General features: G+C 54.9%; 1 pseudogene; it reads left to right on the top strand.

Moving 5' to 3' along the window:
* Positions 1-14908, top strand: part of LOC116937530 (septin-2-like) — a 56548-nt pseudogene that overhangs the window by 12774 nt on the left and 28866 nt on the right.

Genomic DNA, 14908 nt, shown 5'->3' with positions numbered 1-14908 from the left:
TCACTGATTAACACTGAACCCTGTGGGAGCCTTAGTCTGACTCTGTGAGTCTCACTGATTAACACTGAACCCTGTGGGAGCCTTAGTCTGGCTCTGTGAGTCTCCCTGATTAACACTGAACCCTGTGGGAGCCTTAGTCTGACTCTGTGAGTCTCCCTGACTAACACTGCACCCTGTGGGAGCCTTAGTCTGACTCTGTGAGCCTCACTGATTAACACTGAACCGTGTGGGAGCCTTAGTCTGGCTCTGTGAGTCTCACTGATTAACACTGAACCCTGTGGGAGCCTTAGTCTGGCTCTGTGAGTCTCACTGATTAACACTGAACCCTGTGGGAGCCTTAGTCTGGCTCTATGAGTCTCAGTGATTAACACTGAACCCTGTGGGAGCCTTAGTCTGGCTCTGTGAGTCTCACTGATTAACACTGAACCCTGTGGGAGCCTTAGTCTGGCTCTGTGAGCCTCACTGATTAACACTGAACCCTGTGGGAGCCTCAGTCTGGCTCTGTGAGTCTCACTGATTAACACTGAACCCTGTGGGAGCCTTAGTCTGGCTCTGTGAGTCTCACTGATTAACACTGAACCCTGTGGGAGCCTTAGTCTGGCTCTGTGAGTCTCACTGATTAACACTGAACCCTGTGGGAGCCTCAGTCTGGCTCTGTGAGCCTCACTGATTAACACTGAACCCTGTGGGAGCCTCAGTCTGGCTCTGTGAGCCTCATGAATGTATGATGATGTAGATGCTGATGATGGTGATGATGTTGTTGACGATGTAGGTGAGTCTGGCCTGGGCAAGTCGACTCTCATCGACAGCCTCTTCCTCACTGACCTCTACCCAGAGAGACTCATCCTAGGGGCGGCCGGTGAGAGAAGTCCTCACGGGTACCACGTGGGTGTGAGGGTCACACACAGCGTGGTGGGTGTAGTGGGTGGGTGTAGTGGGTGGGTGTAGTGGGTGGGTGTGGTGGGTAGGTGTAGTGGGTGGGTGTGAGGGTCACACACAGCGTGGTGGGTGTAGTGGGTGGGTGTAGTGGGTGGGTGTAGTGGGTGGGTGTGGTGGGTAGGTGTAGTGGGTGGGTGTGAGGGTCACACACAGCGTGGTGGGTGTAGTGGGTGGGTGTAGTGGGTGGGTGTCAGGGTCACACACAGCGTGGTGGGTGTAGTGGGTGGGTGTAGTGGGTGGGTGTAGTGGGTGGGTGTGAGGGACACACACAGCGTGGTGGGTGTAGTGGGTGGGTGTAGTGGGTGGGTGTCAGGGACACACACAGCGTGGTGGGTGTAGTGGGTGGGTGTAGTGGGTGGGTGTCAGGGTCACACACAGCGTGGTGGGTGTAGTGGGTGGGTGTCAGGGACACACACAGCGTGGTGGGTGTAGTGGGTGGGTGTAGTGGGTGGGTGTGGTGGGTAGGTGTAGTGGGTGGGTGTAGTGGGTGGGTGTGGTGGGTAGGTGTAGTGGGTGGGTGTGAGGGTCACACACAGCGTGGTGGGTGTAGTGGGTGGGTGTAGTGGGTGGGTGTAGTGGGTGGGTGTCAGGGTCACACACAGCGTGGTGGGTGTAGTTGGTGGGTGTAGTGGGTGGGTGTCAGGGTCACACACAGCGTGGTGGGTGGAGTGCGTGGGTGTAGTGGGTGGGTGTCAGGGACACACACAGCGTGGTGGGTGTAGTGGGTGGGTGTGAGGGTCACACACAGCGTGGTGGGTATAGTGGGTGGGTGTAGTGGGTGGGTGTGAGGGACACACACAGCGTGGTGGGTGTAGTGGGTGGGTGTAGTGGGTGGGTGTCAGGGACACACACAGCGTGGTGGGTGTAGTGGGTGGGTGTCAGGGACACACACAGCGTGGTGGGTGTAGTGGGTGGGTGTCAGGGTCACACACAGCGTGGTGGGTGTAGTGGGTGGGTGTCAGGGTCACACACAGCGTGGTGGGTGTAGTGGGTGGGTGTCAGGGACACACACAGCGTGGTGGGTGTAGTGGGTGGGTGTAGTGGGTGGGTGTCAGGGTCACACACAGCGTGGTGGGTGTAGTGGGTGGGTGTCAGGGACACACACAGCGTGGTGGGTGTAGTGGGTGGGTGTAGTGGGTGGGTGTAGTGGGTGGGTGTAGTGGGTAGGTGTAGTGGGTTGGTGGGTGAGCCGGTGAGTGAAGGAGCAGGTGGGTGAATGGGTGAGTGAGCGGTTGGGTGAGTAAGTGAGCGGGTGAGTGAGTAAGTGAGCGGTTGGGTGAGTAAGTGAGCATGTGAGTGAGCGGTTGGGTAAGTGAGCAGGTGAGTGAGTAAGTGAGCGGGTGAGTGAGTAAGTGAGCGGGTGAGTGAGTAAGTGAGCGGGTGAGTGAGCAGTTGGGTGAGTAAGTGAGCAGGTGAGTGAGCGGTTGGGTAAGTGAGCAGGTGAGTGAGTAAGTGAGCGGGTGAGTGAGTAAGTGAGCGGCTGAGTGAATGGGTGAGTGAGTGAGCGGGTGAGTGAGCGGTTAGTTGAGTGAGCGGTGGGGTGAGCGAGCAGGTGAGTGAGTGAGCGGGTGAGTGAGCGGTGTGTGTGTGTGGGTGAGCGTATGGGTGAACGGTGTGTGTGTGCATGTGTGTGTGAGTGTGTGGGTGTGTGGGTGCGTGGGTGTGTGTGTGTGTGTGTGCGTGTGAGTGTGTGGGTGTGTGGTTGCGTGGGTGTGTGTGTGTGGGGGTGTGAGTGTGTGGGTGTGTGGGTGCGTGGGTGTGTGTGTGTGGGGGTGTGTGTGTGTCAGAGCGGCTGAATCGCACCGTAGCGATCGAGGCCACAACGGTGGACATTGAGGAGCGGGGGGTGAAGCTTCGCCTCACCGTGGTGGACACTCCGGGATACGGAGACTCACTCGACAGCTCCTCCTGGTGCGCTCACCACTCACTCACCACTCACTCGCTCACCCACCCACTCACTCACGCACCCACTCACTCACCCACCCACTCACTCACCCCCCCAATCACCCACTCACCCACCCACTCACTCACTCACCAACCCACTCACTCACTCACTCACCCACCCACTCACCCACCCACTCTCTCACCCACCCACCCACTCACTCACCCACCCACTCACCCACCCACTCACTCACTCACCCACCCACTCACTCACCCCCCCAATCACCCGCTCACCCACCCACTCACTCACTCACCAACCCACTCACTCACCACTCACTCACTCACCCACCCACTCACCCACCCACTCTCTCACCCACCCACCCACTCACTCACTCACCCACCCACTCACCCACCCACCCACCCACTCACTCACTCACCCACCCACTCACTCACCCACTCACTCACTCACCCACTCACTCACTCACTCACCCACCCACTCACCCACTCAGTCACCCACCCACCCACCCACTCACCCACCCACTCACCCACCCACCCACTCACTCACTCACCCACCCACCCACTCACTTACTCACCCACCCACCCACTCACCCACTCACTTACCCACCCACCCACCCACTCACTCACTTACTCACCCACCCTCTCACTCACTCACTCACTCACCCACTTACTCACCCACCCTCTCACTCACTCACTCACCCACCCACTCACCCACCCACTCACTCACCCACCCACTCACTCACCCCCCCAATCACCCACTCACCCACCCTCTCACTCACTCACTCACCAACCCACTCACTCACCACTCACTCACTCACCCACCCACTCACCCACCCACTCTCTCACCCACCCACCCACTCACTCACTCACCCACCCACTCACCCACCCACCCACCCACCCACCCACTCACTCACTCACCCACTCACTCACTCACCCACTCACTCACTCACCCACCCACTCACTCACCCACTCACTCACTCACCCACTCACTCACTCACTCACCCACCCACCCACTCACCCACTCACCCACCCACTCACCCACTCACTCACCCACCCACCCACCCACTCACCCACCCACTCACCCACCCACCCACCCACTCACTCACTCACCCACCCACTCACTCACTCACTCACCCATCCACCCACTCACCCACTCACTCACCCACTCACCCACCCACTCACTCACTTACTCACCCACCTTCTCACTCACTCACTCACCCACTTACTCACCCACCCTCTCACTCACTCACTCACCCACTCACTCACTCACCCACTCACTCACTCACCCACTCACCCACTCACTCACCCACTCACTCACCCAGTCACTCACTCACTCACTCACCCACTCACTCACCCAACCTCTCACTCACCCACTCACCCACTCACTCACTCACTCACCCACCCACTCACCCACCCACTCACTCACTCACTCACCCACCCTCTCATTCACCCACCCACTCACCCACTCACTCACTCACCCACCCCCTCTCACTCACCCACTCACCCACTCACTCACTCACTCACCCACCCACTCACCCTCTCACTCACCCACCCACTCACCCTCTCACTCACTCACCCACTCACCCACTCACCCACCCACTCACTTACTCACCCACCCTCTCACTCACTCACCCACTCACTCACCCACTCACTCACCCACTCACTCACTCACTTACCCAGTCACTCACCCACTCACTCACCCACTCACTCACCCACCCTCTCACTCACCCACTCACTCACTCACTCACCCACTCACTCACTCACTCACCCACCCACCCACCCACTCACTCACTCACTCACCCACTCACTCACTCACCCACTCACCCACACACTCACTCACTCAACCACTCACCCACTCATTCACTCACTCACCCACTCACTCACCCACTCACTCACCCACCCTCTCACTCACCCACTCACTCGCTCACCCACTCACCCACTCACCCTCTCACTCACCCACCCACTGACTCACTCACCCACGCACCCACCCTCTCACTCACCCACTCACTCACTCACCCACTCACCCACTCACCCTCTCACTCACCCACCCACTGACTCACTCACCCACCCTCTCACTCACCCTCCCACTCACTCACCCAACCTCTCACTCACCCACTCACCCACTCACTCACTCACCCACCCACTCACCCACCCACTCACTCACCCACCCACTCACCCTCTCACTCACTCACCCACTCACCCACTCACCCCACCCACTCACTTACTCACCCACCCACTCACTCACTCACCCACCCACCCACCCACTCACCCACCCACCCACTCACTCACTCACCCACCCACTCACTCACCCACTCACTCACCCACCCACTCACCCACTCACTCGCCCACCTACCCACTCACTCACTTACTCACCCACCCTCTCACTCACTCACCCACTCACTCACCCACTCACCCACACACTCACTCACTCACTCACCCACTCACCCACTCACTCACCCACTCACTCACTCACTTACCCAGTCACTCACCCACTCACTCACCCACTCACTCACCCACCCTCTCACTCACCCACTCACTCACTCACTCACCCACTCACTCACTCACTCACCCACCCACCCACCCACCCACTCACTCACTCACTCACCCACTCACTCACTCACCCACTCACCCACACACTCACTCACTCACCCACTCACCCACTCATTCACTCACTCACCCACTCACTCACCCACTCACTCACCCACCCTCTCACTCACCCACTCACTCGCTCACCCACTCACCCACTCACCCTCTCACTCACCCACCCACTGACTCACTCACCCACGCACCCACCCTCTCACTCACCCACTCACTCACTCACCCACTCACCCACTCACCCTCTCACTCACCCACCCACTGACTCACTCACCCACCCTCTCACTCACCCTCCCACTCACTCACCCACCCTCTCACTCACCCACTCACTCACCCACTCACCCATTCACCCTCTCACCCACCCACTCACCCTCTCACTCACTCACCCACTCACCCACCCACTCACTTACTCACCCACCCACTCACTCACTCACCCACCCACCCACCCACTCACTCACCCACCCACCCACCCACTCACCCACCCACCCACCCACTCACTCACTCACTCACCCACCCCACTCACTCACCCACTCACTCACCCACCCACTCACCCACTCACTCACTCACTCACCCACCCACTCACTCACCCACTCACTCGCCCACCCACTCACCACTCACTCGCCCACCTACCCACTCACTCACTTACTCACCCACCCTCTCACTCACTCACTCACCCACTCACTCACCCACTCACCCACACACTCACTCACTCACTCACCCACTCACCCACTCACTCACCCACTCACTCACCCACCCTCTCACTCACCCACTCACTCACTCACTCACCCACCCACCCACTCACTCACTCACTCACCCACTCACTCACTCACCCACTCACCCACACACTCACTCACTCACCCACTCACCCACTCATTCACTCACTCACCCAGTCACTCACCCACTCACTCACCCACTCACTCACCCACCCTCTCACTCACCCACTCACTCGCTCACCCACTCACCCACTCACCCTCTCACTCACCCACCCACTGACTCACTCACCCACGCACCCACCCTCTCACTCACCCACTCACTCACTCACCCACTCACCCACTCACCCTCTCACTCACCCACCCACTGACTCACTCACCCACCCTCTCACTCACCCTCCCACTCACTCACCCACCCTCTCACTCACCCACTCACTCACCCACTCACCCATTCACCCTCTCACTCACCCACCCACTGACTCACTCACCCACCGTCTCACTCACCCTCCCACTCACTCACCCACCCGCTCACTCACCCACTCACCCATTCACCCTCTCACTCACCCACCCACTGACTCACTCACCCATCGTCTCACTCACCCTCCCACTCACTCACCCACCCTCTCACTCACCCTCCACTCACTCACCCACCCACTCACTCACCACTCACTCACCCACTCACCCTCCCACTTACTCACCCACCCACCACTCACCACTCACTCACCCACTCACCCACCCACTCACCACCCACTCACCCACCCACTCACACACCCACTCACCCACCCACTCACCACCCACCCACTCACCAACCACTCACCCAACCACTCACTCACTCACTCACCCACTCACTCACCCACTCACTCACCCACTCGCCCTCCCACTCACCACCCACTCACTCACCCACTCACCCACCCACTCACTCACCCACCCACTCACTCACCCTCCCACTCACTCACCCACCCACTCACCCACCCTCTCACTCACCACTCACTCACTCACCCACTCACCCACTCACCCTCTCACTCACCCACCCACTGACTCACTCACCCACCCTCTCACTCACCCTCCCACTCACTCACCCACCCTCTCACTCACCCTCCCACTCACTCACCCACCCACTCACTCACCACTCACTCACCCACTCACCCTCCCACTTACTCACCCACCCACTCACTCACCACTCACTCACCCACTCACCCACCCACTCACCCACCCACTCACCCACCCACTCACCACCCACTCACCCACCCACTCACCACCCACTCACCCACCCACTCACCCCCACACCACACTCACCCACCACTCCTCACTCACCCCCACTCACCCCACTCCACCACCACCCACCACCTCACCCACACCACCCACCCACCCACTCACTCACCCACCCACTCACTCACCCACACTCACCTCACCCTCCCACTCACTCACCCACCCACTCACCCACCCTCTCACTCACCACTCACTCACTCACCCACTCACCCACTCACCCTCTCACTCACCCACCCACTGACTCACTCACCCACCCTCTCGCTCACCCTCCCACTCACTCACCCACCCACTCACTCACCCACTCACCCACCCACTCACTCACTCACTCACCCACCCACCCACTCACCCACCCTTTCACTCACCCACTCACTCACTCACCCACTCACTCACCCACTCACCCTCCCACTCACTCACTCACCCACTCACGCACCCCTTGACTCATCCACCCACCCACTCACCCACCCACTGACTCACCCACTCACCCACTCACTCACCACTCACTCACTCACCTACTCACCCACTCACTCACCCACTCACCCACCTACTGACTCACCCACCCACCCACCCACCCACTCAACCACCCACTGACTCACCCACTCACCCACTCACTCACCCACCCACTCACTCACCCACCCACCCACTCACCACTCACCCACCCACCCACCCTCTCACCCACCCACTCACTCACCACCCACTCACCCACTCACCCACCCTCTCACTCACCCACTCACTCACTCACTCACCCACTCACTCACCCACTCACCCTCCCACTCACTCACCCACCCACTCACTCACCTACTCACCCACTCACTCACCCACTCACCCACCCACTGACTCACCCACGCACCCACCCACTCACCCACCCACTGACTCACCCACTCACCCACTCACTCACCACTCACTCATTCACCTACTCACCCACTCACTCACCCACTCACCCACCCACTGACTCACCCACCCACCCACCCACTCACCCACCCACTGACTCACCCACTCACCCACTCACTCACCACTCACTTACTCACCCACCCACTCACTCACCCACTCACTCCCTCACCACTCACTCACTCACCCACTCACTCACCCACCCACCCACTCACCACTCACCCACCCACCCACCCTCTCACCCACCCACTCACTCACCACCCACTCACCCACTCACCCACCCTCTCACTCACCCACTCACTCACTCACCCACTCACTCACCCACTCACCCTCCCACTCACTTACTCACTCACCCACTCACTCACCTACTCACCCACTCACTCACCCACCCACTGACTCACCCACGCACCCACCCACTCACCCACCCACTCACCCACCCACTGACTCACCCACTCACCCACTCACTCACCACTCACTCACTCACCTACTCACCCACTCACTCACCCACTCACCCACCCACTGACTCACCCACCCAACCACCCACTCACCCACTCACTGACTCACCCACTCACTCACCACTCACTCACTCACTCACCCACCCACTCACTCACCCACTCACTCACTCACTCACCCACCCACCCACTCACCACTCACCCACCCACCCACCCTCTCCCCACCCACTCACTCACCACTCACTCACCCACTCACTCACCACCCACCCCGTCACAAGGTTTGGCTACTTCCTCCGCTATCTGAGGTTTTGCAATCGCCACTCACACACTGTGGGTATGGTGATCGTTGTTGTGTGGAGGTTATTGTTGTGGTTGTTTTTGTTATGATTGTTATGATTGCTGTTATGATTGTTGTTGTTGTGGTTATGATTGTTGTGGTTGTAATTGTTGTTGTGGTTGTTGTTGTTGTGTCCCCAGCTTCGAGTCGATCCTGAGCTACATCGACGCGCAGTATGAGCGCTACCTGCGGGACGAGAGCGGCCTGAACCGCAGGCACCTCGTGGACTACAGAGTGCACTGCTGCTTCTACTTTGTATCACCACACGGACACGGGTGACTACTCACGTGTGTGTGTAGTGTGTGTGTGTAGTGTGTGTGTGTGTAGTGTGTGTGTGGTGTGTGTGTGTAGTGTGTGTGTAGTGTGTGTAGTGTGTGTGTGTAGTGTGTAGTGTGTGTCTCGTGGACTACAGAGTGCACTGCTGCTTCTACTTTGTATCACCACACGGACACGGGTGACTACTCACGTGTGTGTGTAGTGTGTGTGTGTAGGTGTGTGTGTAGTGTGTGTAGTGTGTGTGTGTAGTGTGTGTGTAGTGTGTGTGTGTAGTGTGTGTGTGTAGTGTGTGTGTAGTGTGTGTGTGTGTAGTGTGTGTGTGTAGTGTGTGTGTGTGTAGTGTGTGTGTGTAGTGTGTGTGTGTAGTGTGTGTAGTGTGTGTGTGTAGGTGTGTGTGTAGTGTGTGTGTGTAGTGTGTGTGTGTAGTGTGTCTGTGTGTGTGTCTCGTGGACTACAGAGTGCACTGCTGCTTCTACTTTGTATCACCACACGGACACGGGTGACTACTCACGTGTGTGTGTAGTGTGTGTGTGTAGGTGTGTGTGTAGTGTGTGTAGTGTGTGTGTGTAGTGTGTGTGTAGTGTGTGTGTGTGTAGTGTGTGTGTGTAGTGTGTGTGTGTCTCGTGGACTACAGAGTGCACTGCTGCTTCTACTTTGTATCACCACACGGACACGGGTGACTACTCACGTGTGTGTGTAGTGTGTGTGTGTAGTGTGTGTAGTGTGTGTGTAGTGTGTGTAGTGTGTGTGTGTAGTGTGTGTGTGTCTCGTGGACTACAGAGTGCACTGCTGCTTCTACTTTGTATCACCACACGGACACGGGTGACTACTCACGTGTGTGTAGTGTGTGTGTGTAGGTGTGTGTGTAGTGTGTGTGTAGGTGTGTGTGTAGTGTGTGTAGTGTGTGTGTGTAGTGTGTGTGTGTCTCGTGGACTACAGAGTGCACTGCTGCTTCTACTTTGTATCACCACACGGACACGGGTGACTACTCACGTGTGTGTGTAGTGTGTGTGTGTAGGTGTGTGTGTAGTGTGTGTAGTGTGTGTGTAGTGTGTGTGTGTCTCGTGGACTACAGAGTGCACTGCTGCTTCTACTTTGTATCACCACACGGACACGGGTGACTACTCACGTGTGTGTGTAGTGTGTGTGTGTGTAGTGTGTGTGTAGTGTGTGTGTAGTGTGTGTGTGTGTAGTGTGTGTAGTGTGTGTGTAGTGTGTGTGTGTCTCGTGGACTACAGAGTGCACTGCTGCTTCTACTTTGTATCACCACACGGACACGGGTGACTACTCACGTGTGTGTGTAGTGTGTGTGTGTAGGTGTGTGTAGTGTGTGTGTGTGTAGTGTGTGTGTGTAGGTGTGTGTGTGTGTAGTGTGTGTGTGGTGTGTGTGTGTAGTGTGTGTGTAGTGTGTGTGTGTGTAGGTGTGTGTGTAGTGTGTGTGTAGTGTGTGTGTAGTGTGTGTGTGTAGTGTGTGTGTGTAGTGTGTGTGTGTCTCGTGGACTACAGAGTGCACTGCTGCTTCTACTTTGTATCACCACACGGACACGGGTGACTACTCACGTGTGTGTAGTGTGTGTAGTGTGTGTGTGTAGTGTGTGTAGTGTGTGTGTAGTGTGTGTGTGTAGTGTGTGTGTAGTGTGTGTGTGTGTAGTGTGTGTGTAGTGTGTGTAGTGTGTGTGTAGTGTGTAGGTGTGTGTGTAGTGTGTGTAGTGTGTGTGTGTAGTGTGTGTGTAGGTGTGTGTGTAGTGTGTGTGTGTGTAGTGTGTGTAGTGTGTGTAGTGTGTGTGTGTAGGTGTGTGTAGTGTGTGTGTGTGTGTGTAGTGTGTGTGTAGTGTGTGTAGTGTGTGTAGTGTGTGTGTGTGTGTAGTGTGTGTAGTGTGTGTAGTGTGTGTAGTGTGTGTAGTGTGTGTGTAGTGTGTGTAGTGTGTGTGTAGTGTGTAGGTGTGTGTGTAGTGTGTGTAGTGTGTGTGTAGTGTGTGTGTGTAGTGTGTGTGTGTAGTGTGTGTGTAGTGTGTAGTGTGTGTAGTGTGTGTAGTGTGTGTGTAGTGTGTGTAGTGTGTGTGTGTAGTGTGTGTGTAGTGTGTAGGTGTGTGTGTAGTGTGTGTGTAGTGTGTGTGTGTGTAGTGTGTGTGTGTAGTGTGTAGTGTGTGTAGTGTGTGTAGTGTGTGTAGTGTGTGTGTAGTGTGTGTAGTGTGTGTGTGTAGTGTGTGTGTAGTGTGTAGGTGTGTGTGTAGTTGTGTGTGTAGTGTGTGTAGTGTGTGTGTGTAGTGTGTGTGTAGTGTGTGTAGTGTGTGTAGTGTGTGTGTGTAGTGTGTGTGTGTCTCGTGGACTACAGAGTGCACTGCTGCTTCTACTTTGTATCACCACACGGACACGGGTGACTACTCACGTGTGTGTAGTGTGTGTGTGTAGGTGTGTGTGTAGTGTGTGTGTGTGTAGTGTGTGTGTGTAGTGTGTGTGTGTAGTGTGTGTAGTGTGTGTGTAGTGTGTAGGTGTGTGTAGGTGTGTGTGTGTAGGTGTGTGTGTAGTGTGTGTGTGTAGGTGTGTGTAGGTGTGTGTGTAGTGTGTGTGTGTGTAGGTGTGTGTGTATGTGTGTGTGTGTAGGTGTGTGTGTAGTGTGTGTGTAGTGTGTGTGTAGTGTGTAGTGTGTGTAGGTGTGTGTGTGTGTAGGTGTGTGTGTGTAGTGTGTGTGTGTGTGTAGTGTGTGTGTGTAGTGTGTGTGTAGTGTGTGTGTGTAGTGTGTGTGTGTAGTGTGTGTAGTGTGTGTGTGTGTAGTGTGTGTGTGTAGTGTGTGTGTAGTGTGTGTGTAGTGTGTGTGTGTAGTGTGTGTGTGTAGTGTGTGTGTGTAGTGTGTGTAGTGTGTGTGTGTGTGTAGTGTGTGTGTGTAGGTGTGTGTAGTGTGTGTGTAGTGTGTGTGTAGTGTGTGTGTAGTGTGTGTGTAGTGTGTGTGTGTAGTGTGTGTAGTGTGTGTAGTGTGTGTGTAGTGTGTGTGTAGTGTGTGTGTGTAGTGTGTGTGTGTAGTGTGTGTAGTGTGTGTGTGTAGTGTGTGTGTGTAGTGTGTGTAGTGTGTGTAGTGTGTGTGTAGTGTGTGTGTAGTGTGTGTGTAGTGTGTGTGTGTAGTGTGTGTGTGTAGTGTGTGTAGTGTGTGTGTGTAGTGTGTGTGTGGTGTGTGTGTGTAGTGTGTGTGTAGTGTGTGTGTGTGTAGGTGTGTGTGTAGTGTGTGTGTAGTGTGTGTGTAGTGTGTGTGTAGGTGTGTGTAGTGTGTGTGTGTGTGTAGTGTGTGTGTGTAGGTGTGTGTGTAGTGTGTGTGTGTAGTGTGTGTAGTGTGTGTGTGTAGTGTGTGTGTGTAGTGTGTGTAGTGTGTGTGTGTAGTGTGTGTGTGTGTAGTGTGTGTAGTGTGTGTGTGTGTAGTGTGTGTGTAGTGTGTGTAGTGTGTGTGTAGTGTGTAGGTGTGTGTGTAGTGTGTGTAGTGTGTGTGTGTAGTGTGTGTGTAGGTGTGTGTGTAGTGTGTGTGTGTGTAGTGTGTGTAGTGTGTGTAGTGTGTGTGTGTAGGTGTGTGTAGTGTGTGTGTGTGTGTGTAGTGTGTGTGTAGTGTGTGTAGTGTGTGTAGTGTGTGTGTGTGTGTAGTGTGTGTAGTGTGTGTAGTGTGTGTAGTGTGTGTAGTGTGTGTGTAGTGTGTGTAGTGTGTGTGTAGTGTGTAGGTGTGTGTGTAGTGTGTGTAGTGTGTGTGTAGTGTGTGTGTGTAGTGTGTGTGTGTAGTGTGTGTGTAGTGTGTAGTGTGTGTAGTGTGTGTAGTGTGTGTGTAGTGTGTGTAGTGTGTGTGTGTAGTGTGTGTGTAGTGTGTAGGTGTGTGTGTAGTGTGTGTGTAGTGTGTGTGTGTGTAGTGTGTGTGTGTAGTGTGTAGTGTGTGTAGTGTGTGTAGTGTGTGTAGTGTGTGTGTAGTGTGTGTAGTGTGTGTGTGTAGTGTGTGTGTAGTGTGTAGGTGTGTGTGTAGTTGTGTGTGTAGTGTGTGTAGTGTGTGTGTGTAGTGTGTGTGTAGTGTGTGTAGTGTGTGTAGTGTGTGTGTGTAGTGTGTGTGTGTCTCGTGGACTACAGAGTGCACTGCTGCTTCTACTTTGTATCACCACACGGACACGGGTGACTACTCACGTGTGTGTAGTGTGTGTGTGTAGGTGTGTGTGTAGTGTGTGTGTGTGTAGTGTGTGTGTGTAGTGTGTGTGTGTAGTGTGTGTAGTGTGTGTGTAGTGTGTAGGTGTGTGTAGGTGTGTGTGTGTAGGTGTGTGTGTAGTGTGTGTGTGTAGGTGTGTGTAGGTGTGTGTGTAGTGTGTGTGTGTGTAGGTGTGTGTGTATGTGTGTGTGTGTAGGTGTGTGTGTAGTGTGTGTGTAGTGTGTGTGTAGTGTGTAGTGTGTGTAGGTGTGTGTGTGTGTAGGTGTGTGTGTGTAGTGTGTGTGTGTGTGTAGTGTGTGTGTGTAGTGTGTGTGTAGTGTGTGTGTGTAGTGTGTGTGTGTAGTGTGTGTAGTGTGTGTGTGTGTAGTGTGTGTGTGTAGTGTGTGTGTAGTGTGTGTGTAGTGTGTGTGTGTAGTGTGTGTGTGTAGTGTGTGTGTGTAGTGTGTGTAGTGTGTGTGTGTGTGTAGTGTGTGTGTGTAGGTGTGTGTAGTGTGTGTGTAGTGTGTGTGTAGTGTGTGTGTAGTGTGTGTGTAGTGTGTGTGTGTAGTGTGTGTAGTGTGTGTAGTGTGTGTGTAGTGTGTGTGTAGTGTGTGTGTGTAGTGTGTGTGTGTAGTGTGTGTAGTGTGTGTGTGTAGTGTGTGTGTGTAGTGTGTGTAGTGTGTGTAGTGTGTGTGTAGTGTGTGTGTAGTGTGTGTGTGTAGTGTGTGTGTGTAGTGTGTGTAGTGTGTGTGTGTAGGTGTGTGTGTAGTGTGTGTGTAGTGTGTGTGTGTAGATGTGTGTAGTGTGTGTGTGTGTAGTGTGTGTGTAGGTGTGTGTGTAGTGTGTGTGTGTAGTGTGTGTAGTGTGTGTGTGTAGTGTGTGTGTGTAGTGTGTGTGTAGTGTGTGTGTGTGTAGTGTGTGTGTGTAGTGTGTGTGTGTAGTGTGTGTGTAGGTGTGTGTGTAGTGTGTGTAGTGTGTGTGTAGTGTGTAGGTGTGTGTGTAGGTGTGTGTGTGTAGGTGTGTGTGTAGTGTGTGTGTGTAGGTGTGTGTGTAGTGTGTGTAGTGTGTGTGTGTAGTGTGTGTAGTGTGTGTGTAGTGTGTAGGTGTGTGTGTGTAGTGTGTGTGTGTAGGTGTGTGTGTAGTGTGTGTGTGTAGGTGTGTGTGTAGTGTGTGTGTGTAGTGTGTGTAGTGTGTGTGTGTAGTGTGTGTGTGTAGGTGTGTGTAGGTGTGTGTGTGTAGTGTGTGTGTGTAGGTGTGTGTGTAGTGTGTGTGTGTAGGTGTGTGTGTAGTGTGTGTGTGTAGTGTGTGTAGTGTGTGTGTGTAGTGTGTGTGTGTAGGTGTGTGTAGGTGTGTGTGTGTAGGTGTGTGTGTAGGTGTGTGTGTAGTGTGTGTGTGTAGT

The sequence above is a fragment of the Petromyzon marinus genome, unplaced genomic scaffold (assembly GCF_048934315.1).
Source record: "Petromyzon marinus isolate PM22_M1 ecotype Great Lakes invasive population unplaced genomic scaffold, UKy_Petmar_22M1.pri1.0 PM_Scaffold_37, whole genome shotgun sequence".
Lineage (NCBI taxonomy): Eukaryota > Metazoa > Chordata > Hyperoartia > Petromyzontiformes > Petromyzontidae > Petromyzon > Petromyzon marinus.
Note: the sequence above shows the minus strand (reverse complement) of the source record. Positions and strands in the feature narration are given on the sequence as shown.